Raw genomic sequence first — 10,931 nt, 5'->3', positions numbered from 1 at the left:
CATGGATATAGCTGCAGCTGTTAGAAACCAAGTTGCCATGTTTGTCCCTGGGAAACGTGCTTAAATGAATGCTTGATTTAACCAAGTTTATTAAATTAGAGCTTTAAAGTTTCCAGGTCTAAAACAGCTGGAATTATTGACTATAAAAGCCAGAACATAATGTGAAATCTGCCCCCATTACAAAAGGGATGGAAACAAGACTTCATCATACAAAATATTTGGTCAAATCTTCAATTAAGGTCATTGTGAGCAAAACTCAAACACAAGCAGCCCATCCACCCATTTTCTCACAGCTTCACCCAGGTCAGGCTCGGATGCAGGATTGCCAGAGCAGCAAGCAGTGGGCACACGACACCATAGATGGGATGCCAGTCCATCACAGGGCAGACAGACACACACTCCCACCAGGGCCAGTTTCCCCAGAAGACGGTTAACCTACCAGTATGTCTTTGGATTGTGGAAGGAAACCAACATATGCACATGGAGAACATCCAGACATCACACAGATAGTGCCCCAGTTCCAGAATTGAGCCCAGGGCCCGAACATCGTGAGGCAGCAGTGCTATCCTCCCTGCTGCCACGCAAATGTACAAGCAAATATAGAAACAAACCTGGGAAATTCTGGTCTTATTCTTGTTTATTCCACCTCAGATTGAATAAAAAGTCATCTGCACTCCCAAACAACCTTAAAACAGGTGTGTAAAAGACAAACATATACAGACAAGAATTTGACCCACACACTGCTTCTTTTGACACTTTGTTTCTTTATTCTTGGAATGAAGCTGTGTGCTACTTTTTGCTATTTTTTTTGCAAACTTTGCTCTGTCCTGCACCTGTGTCCTTGTTCCTCCAAAATTATTTTCTATCATGCCTTTCTAAATCTGCAGTTAATTAAAACATCCCAAGGTCTGCTGAACAGAGCAGAGAACATTTAAAATACACAGCTTAATCTAACATCATGTTATGTTGAAACTCAACTCATTTATATTCTGAGACTTCTAGAATATGAAATTGTGCACAAAGAAAAGAGACCAGCACCTGTCAAAGACATTGAAATGGAAAGTCTGCCTACTCAACAGGCTGAAATAATTTAACTTGAAACCTTAAAGAATGACTCTAAATTAGGGTTTGGCTTTTTGAATGTGTTTCCTGGCAGATCACATAAATAAACAATAAATGCATTTCTTCAAAACGAGGCATGTACATGCATCTGGGCTGTCTTTAAAAAATAAAGGAACAAAGTATAATTTTAAAATTGAAAGGTCTGGGAAACATACATCAATTTACAATGTAAACAGGACTCTACAACAGGATTGTTGCAAAGTCAGATTCTATTCAGTGGCCTTCCAATTCTATTCCAGTTTGGGCCTTCCAATGGTTTATGAAATACTGGAATTAAATACTGTCCTTATCTAAACTCCTGGGTTATTAAATAATTTGTAGGAGATAATAATAAGCAAGCACAACTGAACAATTAAGTACAGATTCAAATGTCCATAAAATATGAAAACTTTTCTACCAGCAGAGAAATTTACGGACACTGTAAAATCCATTATTATCACAATGCAGTGTTATCATTTGTGCAGCGTTCAGTCACTGTTAGATCCAAATTACTCACTGCCTTAACATTACAGTTGCTCCGTCCTGTAGAATTAAACCTAGGTTACAATAATTCCTTCAAAATTTGGTATCTAAAAATTCAGTGTTATAACAGGGAAAGCTACTGTTGCATTATGTGTGGTACAAACATAGTGTCAGTATCATTATCATACATAAAGTCCAGATAATGATGAATAGTGTGGCCCAGAGGTACCATATGAATGTGTGTGCGGTGTTGTTCAGTAGTTTGGAAATTTCATAGAGAAAGGCTAACATTTGTTAGATAAATCATGACAAGGGACATATTTGAACAACTAATTGAATTAAAATATTTAGCGTTTAAGGGAAACTGGAAACTGTGTCTAAAGAGAAACATTGAAAAAGGAAATAAAAGATCAGTTATCAGAAGAAATATACCCACTCCCCATCTGTACAGCTTTGCCAGTAAATGGAAAGGATATGGTCTGAATGCAAAGATTAGAGCACCTGGGGATTAAATTGAAGATTGAACAGATTTTTTTCCCCTTACCCCAGTCTGCTTGTAGTTTGTTAATGTGGTTTGCAATTTTTTGAAAAGAGCTGAATGTGCAGTTCTCTCACCAGGTCTGGTCAAAGGTAAGACACTGTTGTCATGAGAAAGAAATGAGGTGTGGTGACTTGTTCCCTCCTTCCGAACGAGCAGACAGACACAGAACCCTGGACCATGACTTTATCAGTGCCGTGCTCAAAATTCATGTACTGTAAGCCACGCAGGCTTTAGACACAGCATACAGATTAAAAAAAAAGAAAAAAACATTCCCAAGTGTTACTGGAACTTACAGAACTAACCCTATTAAAAAGAATGGAATGGAACAGAGTTGTGATGCCAGATGAAATACAAACCTTAAAAAATACCATAATTGTTCCTCACGTGGAAATTGGTGTACTATGATAGCAATGTCCATACTTTATTGAGAAGGTAGTGACTGAGTTAAAAAATGAATATTTTCCTTGCTTCCTTGATGTGTAAATATCCAAAAGAGTTTTACAAATAGCAGTCTCAAACCAAGGCAGGAGGCATCATCACACAGAAGAATGGGTACTGATTTCTTTGGATTTCCTGCCTTGAAGAGCATAAGGTTGTGCAAAACGGGTGTCACACAGAACTTAAGAACGGTGTAAAAATATCATTATGACACGGCAGACAGATTTAATAATCGGCTTGTATATCACTGTATAATTCAAGACACTCCATAAAAAAGTCTAGTTTTAGTTTTACAAATTAAAGAACAAATGCCAGCCCCTGGTTCTGCAGTCAGGGATTGGATCTTCTAGAGTTCAGACAGCAGGTTAATGGATCGGTTACAACAGGCCCCTGACAGTCAGTTTATATGGCAGGGTTTCAACTTTTTAAAAACAAGAAATCTCAGTACATTTTGTTGTGAATCTGTGAATTATCACTGTAAGAACCATTAAGCTATTTAAGGACCAATTAATTGTAAATTGTTCCTACTTGGTTGTTTCAGCTCATGAGACAAGCTCAAATCCTTTTGCCCCTTTAATCGTATTGCTGTTTTTAATATGGAGGCCTGTTATGGCAGATTATCACCATTTTTCCTTTTCTACAATGTGGTAACAAATAGGGTGTTACTAATGCAGATAAAATGCTTTGGTTTAGAACACAGGGGCTTCTTTGGAGCGCTGCATCAGGTGATTTTCGGAAAAGCCAGGGCAATAATGTAATTTGTCAGCCTATGCCATCGCGCTGCTTTGGGTGAGGGCCTGCCCGACCTGTGTCAGGACTACGTGGAACGAAGTCCTTTGGTCGCTTTCGAGAAACGGCAGCTTAAATGACCTGGAACAGAGGACAAATCAGCACTCTTATCAGGTTACTTTGATTTAAACTCCACTAGGTCAAGGTAATAAAAGCAAAACGTTTAAGAAAGGACATGCTATAAATGTTACAACACACTGTTTTACAGCAAACCTAGGACCTTAACCACACAAATGTACCATTACGGAAATCATGCTTGGAAGCCGTGCTCCAATTAGATAATGCTTTATTTGTGTTATCATATTGACACGAGAGATCAATATTTAACCACTGAAAGTGGAGGGTATTTTTCCAATTGTCCAAATTGCATTCTTCTCACAACATTGCAGACTGTACTCAAGGAAAGCTGATCATATTTCTCCGAAGACAGGAGTTAATTTTAGAAACAGTAATAATAATGCACAAAAGTGACATAGAAAAATGCCCCCACTAGTCAAATGGTGGTACTGTACAGTGGCATGATGGTTAGCACTACTGTGTTATACTGCTTGCATAATATAGCACAGCCATTTAGCATTGGGAACAATGCAGAAATAATTGAACATATTAAAAAAACTGGACTGAAGCGGTCCAGCATGGAGTGGTTAGCATTGCTACCTGACAGTGCTGGGGCCCCGAGTTCAATTCTGGGGGTGCTATCTGTGTGGAGTTTGTATGTTCTCTCCAGCTTCAAGTGGGTTTTCTCTGGGTGCTCTGGGATCCTCCCGCAGTTCAATGACATGCTGGTAGGTTAATTGAATTCTGGGAAAACTGGCCCCGGTGTGAGTGGGTGAGTGTTTGTGAATGTCTCTGTGTGTCTTGATTGTCCCATTGATTGCTGATGTAGGCTCTGGCTCCCCCAGAGTTAGATGAAGAGGTTAGAAAATGGACAGATGGGATTAAAGCAACACACAGGTGTCCAAGAGTAACCATGTGCAAGGCAGGCGGTTTCATTGGGATTTGTTTCAAGAACAAATGCAACAAGACAAAATTATAGCAAACACATAAGGAAAGTTATAATACTTATAAAATATCGAGGTAGGGCAGACATCAAGGCCACTGTTGAAAAGAATGTGATATGGTCATAAAATCCCAGCTTGGATGTACTTAATGCATAATGTATTTGCATTTAAAAACTTCAGGGCTTCAGTACTGCACTAGCCTCAGATATAAGGGAAGTTATAGTATTGGCCATCATAAGAAGCTACTGGAACATCACAGGTCTCAACACATCCAAAAGCATCACTGCTACTGTATGAGGCCAAACCCGATCCAAACCTTTACCACTCAGGGTTGAAGGAATGTCATTGTCCTGGAAGTGTGACAGCAGTGTTACTGGGTGGGAACCTCTCACAAGACAGGTTTCACGCTGGTGCTATTGCTGTCATATTTTATTTGAGAGCAGCATACGGAGGCAGTTTTAAAGATTTTTTTGTTTTGCTGACTTTCACAATAGCCATCTATAAGCCTTTTTCCCCTTACCTTCCCAGCCACCTCATAATGTCTTTTAACACCCACTTTTCAGCAATAAAAAAAACTACTGTATAATGTAATAATTGTGCTGTACTATTCCCACTGTACTTTTGTCACTGACAACAGTTTCGTATTCTAAAAAAGGAATGTTTGAAATTAGGTGAAAATCCATATCCAAACTAGAAGTATATTCCTCACATTTGTGTTGTGTGTTGATCTATACCAGAGCATGGTAAATATAGATTTATACTACATCAGTTTAATTTGGGCATGAATGGTTTGCTACCCTTTAAACTCACACAGCGCCATTCATCAGTCAGAAATACAACGTGCTTCAGGAGAATGTTCATTGGTGAGTTTAGCTGTTTCTTTCTGAGATGGCTAACTACAGGTACAGCTTAGAGAAGGGTAGGGCAAGAAAAAAATGTTGGCCTCGTTCAGCTAGAATCCAAGACATTAGGAGGGATCTGACCATGGATATGGGATCTACAGTACTCTGCTTCTGGAAAAAAAGTGGAGGGGGATTGTTTGGTGAAATATCTGTACACTCTGTGAATAATTCCTACTTTAGGGTGGCTGTTTCAGAACCTTCACACATGAAAATCACATAGACAAGGAAGGAAACAAGAAAGTTCCAGCAGTGGTTCCTAGCTTATTAAAGTATGAACATGAAATAAAAAGAAAGGGTTTTCTCTTTTACACTTCACTTAATTAGCTTTCTAAAACAAAAGCTCTGGTTGCAACCAGTTCTACATAGTGTATCACTACAACGTGTCCTAAACCCCACCCTCAAGTCCCCGATCAACGTGACATCACTCAAGCTTACAGACACACCCTATATATGTGTCTGCAGATGTTCCAAATCTCTTCATCTGAAACATACAGTCAACAATTAGCTGATTTACATTGCTAAGAGATGAGAACATCCAAGCCCTCCAGCACTTCTTTATCTACCTCTGCTCTATACACAACCAAACCCATGCACATGCACACACCAGCATTCCAGGTGCTGTAACAATATTACAGTCAATTAACTATTTACAATTCTGATCTTTTTATTTCCTCTCCTGGTGGCTGCATTGTAATTGGAGCCCCTGTTCACTGGTTCCTAAGGGTAATCCTCCACAAGGTATAACACAAATCTCAAAGCAGTCATCAAGAAGACCTTACAAGGACGTATTTTAACCCTAAAGCCTAATTCTGTGAATGGCAGTGGATGTTTGTAGTGCAGATTGAGAGTTTTAAGCCTTGTGCTTTGAACCAGTTGATCATGTAGGCCCAGGATCTCTCTTCTTATCTGATTCTTCTGTCAGAAGAAGCTTTCTTCCCAGGTATGAGACAGAAAGCTGGGCACACCTGCTCTCCTGGATTTAGGACTTCTACCAGACTGATGTCAGAAGCATCAGTAAAAAAGTCTGTTGAAAACAGGGCTTACTGATACATTGTAAACAATGTCCTTCAGCCTGTGGAATATTTGCTCATTTTCGGGAATCCACACAGGCCTTGTCTGCTCTCCGAGAGGGATGCTGACGTTTGAAAACTTGGTAATAAATTGGCTGTAACAACTAACAAGTCCCAGAAAAGACTTTACACCTTTCCTGATTGCTGACCATGGATAATTCACTACACAGTAGCTCTGGCCTTATCGGCTTGTGGCTTCAGGGCTACATTCCCCAGAATACAGTATATCCGAGGTAGTGAACTACATTTTGAGCCACTGTATGTTCCGTTGCACTGATGGTCAAAGGTTGAAAACTTACATTATCTTACAACTTCCTTCAGATGTTTCAGATAATCCTTCTACTCCAAGCTATAGATAACATCATCTGTGTAGGCTGCTGAAACGTCTTCACGTGCTGCTGTGGCCATTAATGTTTTAAATGTTGCATGCATTTGGACAGAAAATCCAAATGGGATGTGAAAAGCAGTCAATTGTTTGACCCTGCTATCAAAGGAACCTGCTCACATTTCAATGACTGATATAGCTTTATTCCAGCTTCCCCATTAGTTTATCTGTATGAGGCATAAGATAGAAATGAACACTTAGAAACTTCAATTCATTTTTTGAAGTTAATACAGAAGCATAAATTGCTCTGTAATTTTGTATCCCCAGGTTGTAGGTACAGGATATGGTCTAGACAATATGTTGTGGACATCCTTTCAGGGAATCCCTGTAGTCATAATGTCTAAGATTCAGACTGTAGCTTTACTGGAAAAGGTGAAATACTTAGATCTTTAATCTGCACTTTGGTATTAAGGCCAGCATTGCCTGCATTCTGACACTGAGCACCTGAGAGAATCTGAATGCTACTGATTTTTTACATAAATGCCTCTAGCAAACTAAATACATGTAACATCATGCTGATGATAATGAAACCTGTTACCTGCATTCATCAATGCATCAAAGAACAGTCTGGAGTTTTTGTGTCACAGTTGTAATCCCTGTGTGGAAGAAAAAGTAATCAGTAAACTGTAGTTTGTTTAAGCAGCTGGTAAATTACACTATAATTATACTGTATATACACCCACGGTATTACATCCATTTTCTTAATCCAGTGCGTGTTGCAGGCAATGCTGGAATCTAACTTTGGCAAGAAACACCCTAGATGAGACGTAAGTCTATCATAGGGCAAACACAGACACACACAGTCACACTCACACCACAGCCAGTCTTCCCAGAAGCCATTTAACCCACCAGCATGTCTTCGGACTGTGGCAGGAACCTGGCGTTCCTGGAGGACACCCAGGGGAACATGGGGGAGAACATACAAGCCCAGACAGCTCCTCAGAAATCGAACCCAGGGCCTCAGTGACACACTTCATTAAACAGGACTTTCTCTTTTCCAAACCTTTATGCAATGTACAGGCAAGATGCGCCAATGGTGTTTTCTCAACTGACAGCATGACCAAGAAATTATGTCAATCAAACTGTCTCTATCACCTACAAAACAGCCTTTTGTTCAGGAGCCAAAGGGAAGTACCCTTAGGTGTTTTTTTTTAGCTTGTGGAAATGTCTAGTTATTTTGAAAGGATACAATAAAGGCTATACAAAGAAGAGAACATCCAGTCAATCAAACTGGTTTAAGAGATCGTAGTAATTTTCTTGAAACAACTTGACTGAAGAATTTCATCCAACCACTTCTTACAAAAAGCCAGGGTACCAGCTTTGAAAGCACAGATGGGTAGTTTGTATTTGTGTAAAAATAGTGCTTAATGTTCTAGGTTTTAAATGTACTTCTCCAGAGTCTCAGGAAAAAAGAGTGTTTATAGACATAGTATATGGTTTATTCACACTTAAAATGTCGCAAATAATTATCTAAAAGACTTTTACTAAAGGATCATATACAGTAGCTGTGTCTGCATATTCCTATAGATTTTTGAAAGTTCAGCAAAGGCACAAGTGAATACTGAATAACACAAACTTCCCTTTTAATTGTATTGCCACTTTTCCATACAGAAATTCCTGGCATTGCTTGTATATAACTCCATTTACTCATATTTTCTGAAATAATCTTTTTATATATTGCAGTTTTGATGTTCATGTTTAGAAATGCACCTACAGTGCATTCTGACTGTTTTATACTCTTCACAATACTGTTTTATTCCATTGCTCAACAAAGTGTTCTCTCTTCTCTTTTCAGCATGGAATAAACCTATTACTTGTTCCTTATACTATACATACAACCTGTTTTATACAGGCCACAGAAAACATGTCAAAGTCCAGATAAATTTCCACCTCATCAGTGAAACAGAAAGACCTTTCATTTAGTCAACGTACGTTATAGAAACAAACAGTATTTGTGGTGCTTTACAGATATCTAGCAGGTTTTTTCCAGTTTAACTAAGAAATGCAACTGAATTCTCTATATTTTCTATTTTTGTCTATATTTTATCTATATTTTAAATAATAGTGCAATGTGAGCTCATCTCAGAACTAGATTTCAAAGTCAGAAGATTCTGAGTAAACCTACAGTACAGTACAGAATGCTGTAAAGAGTTTTTTTTTAGGAAATGTCCTTGACTTTTAATCAGGTTCTACTGAAGAAACAAGTGACTGATAAACTGAGACTTCAGAAAGTGAAAGAAATCTAGTAACAGTTGTGCTCATATATACTGGTCTTCCTAGAATTGAACTACCCACACCGGTTTTTGCAACAAAACCTTGAAATTCAAGTCTTCTTTTCATTTTAAAGCCACAAAAAATTGTTCATGGAGATTTTGTTTTTAAAAACTAATGATAACAAATCGCACAATTCTGCTGTTAAATGTAAAATTTTAACTTCACTTTAACTTAAACTTCATTTGATTTTGAAACGTTTCGTAGTCTCCTGGTCAAATCCCTCAAACCTCAAGAAACAAAGTCAGAAAAAAGTATGATCTGGAACAGCTGGGATGAAAAAAAGCATGCTTGTCACCATTTCTCCCTAATCTCATTTAAGAACTTGAATTACATCATTAGGACACTTAATATGATCAGGAAAAGGGTAGGAAGATTCTTCAATTTCTTCATTTACCTGTTTTTTTCTGCTACAGAGGTGAAGGCACCTACAGTATACTTGGGGCGGAGCGGTGGCTCTGTGGCTCAGGATCTGCGCCTGTGGCTGGAAGGCTGCCGGTTTGTACCCCGTGGCTGGCAGAGGAATCCTACTGTTGGGCCTCTGAGCAAGGCCCTTCACCCCAACTGGTCCCAGGGTGCTGTATAAATGGCTGACCCTGCGCTCTGACCCCCAGCTCCTCTCTCCCTGTCTGTGTGCCTGTGTGTCTTGTGGAGAGCAAGCTGGGGTATGCGAAAAGACAAATTCCAAATGCAAGAAATTGTAGCTGGCTAATAAAGTGATCTTATTTTATCTTATCTGTGAGATAATGGAGAGGATTCTTGACAGTTCCTAACATTGATGGCTTCCCTCCTGAGTTTTATCTGACTTTTTGACCTCAGTTAAGTCCCCTTCTACTTGAAATGATGCTGCCATGCAGAAAGACATCAATACTGCCCCGTATATTACTATTATAAACAGTACAAAGATCCCCCTTGTGCAACACATCATTCTATCTCCTTGATTTGCTCAGAGTTCATTTGCTATCATGATGGCTGGAGGACTATATGATCATTTGCACTCCACCAGCAGACAGGCTTTGCACTTGGCAGTGTGTAATGATTGCCTCCCTCAGTATTATACATGTGCTTACATTGTCCCTCTTTGCTATGCAGTACTTCTGTTAGGCACAGAGAAGGCTTTTGACTGGCTTCAGTGGAGATGTCTCGAGCTGGTGGGAGTTGTTTTATTAACATAGTTAAAAATTTCTAACCGTATGAATGAATGGCCCACACTAACCTCCTTACTCAAACTGTGGTGATCTAAAGGCCTAGTGTTCTTTTACTCGACATCCTCTCATGACAAAAGACTGAATCCTTTCCTTTCTCCAGATCTTAAATTCCCCCTTTCTCAGGATTGTCTCCACTGAAAATTCTCTCCAAACAGAGCTCAGGCTGCCTCCCCCTCCGGCAAACTCTTTTCCCCTGTGACCTCCTCGCGCTCCCCAGAGCTATCTTGTGTTATGCCACCTGTCTGTATGAGATTCCTGCAATGTAGGGAGTGTCCTTCCCGACTTACTGTATGATGCTTGCATTCTCACAAGACTCCTAAACACTACAACAGCACCTATAGACTACAGAGAACTTAATCTAATAGTGTAGATACACATTAGTAGTTGCAATGCCCCTTTTATTTGTTGGCTCTAGGTATTTGGGCAAAATCTCTGTCCTGTTCATCATTCCAACTACTAATTTCACATTCTCAGAAACCCAACACTGCTCAAGGGCATTCTGGTTCAAATGTAGTTCCCACCACAGTGGTTAATATCGCTGCCTCGCAGCGCTGGGGCCCCCGTATTCAGTTCCTGGGGTGCTATCTGCATGAAGCTTGCGTGTTCTCCTCCAGGCGCTCTGGTTTCCTCCCACAGTCCAAATAGCGTTCGATAAATCGGCTTCTGGGAGAATTAGCCCCGACGCGAGTATGGGTTTTGTGAATGTGTGTCTCGCATTACGAGACCTCCAGTATATTAAGTT

Source organism: Atractosteus spatula, chromosome 16 (assembly GCF_055471065.1).
Source record: "Atractosteus spatula isolate fAtrSpa1 chromosome 16, fAtrSpa1.hap1, whole genome shotgun sequence".
NCBI classification, from domain to species: Eukaryota; Metazoa; Chordata; class Actinopteri; order Semionotiformes; family Lepisosteidae; genus Atractosteus; species Atractosteus spatula.
The sequence above is the reverse complement of the archived record's forward strand: the minus strand, read 5'-3'. Positions refer to the sequence as shown.